General features: G+C 35.9%; 1 long non-coding RNA gene across 1 annotated transcript; it reads left to right on the forward strand.

The window, feature by feature from the left end:
• Positions 1-16: 16 nt before the first annotated feature.
• On the forward strand, positions 17-1,396 carry LOC108382360 (uncharacterized). Its single transcript, XR_001849681.1, has 2 exons — positions 17-525; positions 681-1,396. It is a non-coding gene; the product is annotated as an uncharacterized LOC108382360 (long non-coding RNA).
• Positions 1,397-3,682: the final 2,286 nt, after the last annotated feature.

A 3,682-nucleotide genomic window follows, 5' to 3' on the forward strand; every position in this document is an offset into this window, starting at 1 on the left:
TGCTCCAAACATTTGGCGAACTTTCTTTCGCCTTTTCAACGTGCTAAGTAACAAGTTAAGATGACTGCCATCATGGGCCGTTAAGAAACCGCAAGCAAAGGGCAGACAACCTTCCAGGAAGCTGCCTCCTGTCCCCGAGCCGAAGCTGCAGTTCAGCAAGAGCAGGTCAGCAAATTGCTACCCTGATCAAACGTAAACTAAAGCGCTCTGCTGTGATTGCACTCCGTAAATGTGAAAACTTGGTGTTTGCTGAGAAATATCAAACAAGAAAACTCCGTGATGGACGCCGTGAGATGGAGTAACGCTGTGTGGCAAAGAAATGCGGCCAATTCGACGGGCCTGAAAAATCCAAATTGGCTTTTGTGATCCGCATCCGCGGTATCAACAAAGTTGCACAAAAAGTGCGTAGTTTTACAGTTCTGTCTTCGCCACATTAAAACGGTGTGTTCATCAAATTGAGCAAGGCAATCATTAATATGCTACGTATGCCGAACCCCTATATGGGGTTATCCAAATCTTAAATCAGTTTGTGAATTGATGTACAAACGTGGAATGGTCCAGCGTGTCCCAATCTCTGCTTTGTGATCGAACGCAAATTTCGCGAAGCGCGTTGATTCACTTCACTTCAAGAAAGCCCCCAACTTGCTGTTGCTATTCAAGCTCAACACATCAACCCGAAGCTGGCGCAAGACGTTGAGGTTTGTGATTTCGGTAGCCGTGAGGATAAGATCAACAAATTGCTGCACAAGATGGCTTAAAGAAATTGTTGTTTTGTATTTAAGGCGACAATATAATTTGGCACATCTTCAAAAGACGCTCAAGCAAAAAAAAAAGAAAGAAAATTAAAACATTCCTGAAGTTGCCTTTTCACGGGTCGATTTCTGTCGACTGGAAAATTTACTTAAGATATCGACTAGCCAAAACGCTTACATTTTACGGTTGAATTGCAATTTACACGGGTAGATTTTGGTTAAACGACAAAAATCGACCGTGTAAAGGCAGCTTAAATAACGTTCAAATTAATCACCCCCTCTGAGATGGAAAATACCAATAACCATTTCATAATTTCGAAAATTATTCCATTTATATTTGTTCTTGCATTTTCCACACCACTTGTGAGGTATGCTTTTACGCGCGTTACCGATTTTTTTTTAATGTGCTCGGTTGCCCAGGAGGCCTATTTTCACCTTTACAACTTAACTTAAACAATTAAAACTAAAGCATGCAATATATAAAGAAAATTAAAAGTTGTCTTACATCTAGTAAACTTAAAAAATTGCACATTAAATTCATTTTTCATTATAAAATAAAATTAAATATCACAATTCAGTTTACAAAATGTGGTCTGTTTGCACCCACAGTAAGTTCCCATGAAGCCTAGTCTAAATTCGGAATTGAAAAAAAAACGAGCAAATGGGGTCGGAAACTACTAGCCCTAAAAGCACAATGTGGAAAATGTTTGAAGAGCTGCGAAATTGTATTGCAATAATAAAAATAACAGTGCATAAATTGGAAAAAATGGTTTTTGTTTTGCTTTATAATTTTTGGGAATATTGGTTCAGATGGAATTTTTTTATTTGTTTGGTTTTTCAGCTCGTTAATGATGCACCCAGGGTTGCATTTACTGTCTATGATAATGTTTCGTGAAGCGTTCCAAAATTAGCTCCGAGCAACTAAAAGTTGGTTAAGCTTAAATGAAATAGTTTTTTATTAAATATTTATTCCTGGTATTTAGTAAAAAACATCAATACTAATGTATGAAAAACAAAACATCAATGCTAATGTATGAAATGAAGTAAATAAAAATCTACGAATACATTCCATGAATATTTTGTCATAGAGCCATTATTAAATTTAGACATGACTTTGTCAGGCGTTGGTACCTACGTATATAGAATTAATGCGTTGGAGAGAGATAAATATACAAGTTCAACGCGCTAATTTAGGTATCCTTGTATGTATATACCTGTTACTCGTCTGGCATATACTCCAACTGCGAAAATAATGACAATTATAATTTATGTAGATCCCTGGATAAAAGATTGTCACAAGTTACTTTCGGTAACTCACGATTGAAGTTTGGAATGCAATTTCTCAGAAAGACGACTACAGATTTTCTCCAAAGTATCGGAGAATGCTATGTACTAGTTCATGAAATTCTTAAATTATCTTATTTTTTTTAGTTTAGTGTCAACCATTTATGAGTTTAATAAAATTTTGTCGCATACGACATTTGTCAAAAAATTTGCAGTCAGTTTTAGTGATATACGCCAAAATGTGATAACAATTTTTATAAATTAACCATACTTTTAACTAATCAGCCTAATCGTGAGTTTCGCCCGAACAAAATTTCGCCAACAATTTTTTCATCCACCTGTAGTGAACACACGCAGACGAAAAGTGACCCGGTTCTAGAAAATGAAACTCATGATAAAGCTGAATATGTCGGAAACTAAAGAAGAACAGATAGCTCTATTTAAAAGATCTTGATTAGTTTAGTACGACAGCAATACTAACGCAATTTGTACCAAATAACCGAAAAAATTTTAGTCAATTAGTCGGAAACTAAAGAAGATATCCAAAAACCACAAATTGTCAAAATGACGCTTCCGGCAATTTTCCATCGAGGCGACGATATTTGAATAGCTTTGTATAGTTACCAATAGTCAGTACTAATTTGTACTAGAACCTGCAAACTTTTGCAAGAGAGCACTGAATCGAGAGCGTAACATCACGGGAGAGCTGCAAATTCTTGCTAGTGAAATTTTTACTAGCAGAAATTAGCTAGCAGAAATTAGCTAGCAGAAGAAGAAGAAGAATAAATGTCAAAAGAATATATAAAAAGTGGTGTTACTAGCTCAGTTGATTTTGTGTATGTGTTTCGCCGCACGGCTTCTGATATCAAATTGAAAAATTTTGTTTGAATTTCTACTCACACTTACAGGTTTTGACAGTTTATGCCGCCAAAGCAAAAACAAAATACATGTAAATTTTTGTTTTTGTACTCCTGCAATCACCTTATATTGATTCGCCTTGGCACAAACAAAAGTAAAATGAGTGGAAACAAAAATATTAATGATGTACTGGACAGTGTTAGTGCTTGTGTGTAAAGCAAAGAGTTTAAAACTGATTTATAAATAGTAAAATGTTTACAGCAGATTGTCAAAGCAGTGCAACAACTGTTCACTTGCAAGTTATTGCTAGTTTTGTGTTCAATAAGTTCTTCTGCTAGTTTTCTCTTCTTCTCAATTTAACGCTCTATTTTGCTTTTACGCTCTCGCTGCAATGTTACTGTTACTATACAAACCTAATGTTACTCGCATATTTTCGAGCCTGTATGTACATTTTCGGGAAAAAGGTTAAAAAGTGTATCCATCTGCTGAAAAGATATTTTCGCAGATTCACAATTTATTTAAAATAGATCTATTAGCCCAATCTCCAATTCCATGTGAATAAATCTCCCCAGTGCTTAAATAATTTTCACCACATTAAATAGCTGCACAACACCCTAATTGCCGAAAAAGCGTTGCTTGCAACACTAGTCCTTTATGGGGACCAAACTTGGCGAAAAAAAATAGCTAAGTTTGTTTACTGGATATACTGAGGTCACCGCCATGCGGTGGTGAGTTTTCGTTAGCACGCGAATCCCATAAAGTAGATCGTGTCTGCGTCAACATGTTTG

This window comes from Rhagoletis zephyria, unplaced genomic scaffold (genome assembly GCF_001687245.7).
Source record: "Rhagoletis zephyria isolate East Lansing unplaced genomic scaffold, Rhagoletis_zephyria_1.1 Rzeph_scaffold_26535, whole genome shotgun sequence".
NCBI lineage: Eukaryota > Metazoa > Arthropoda > Insecta > Diptera > Tephritidae > Rhagoletis > Rhagoletis zephyria.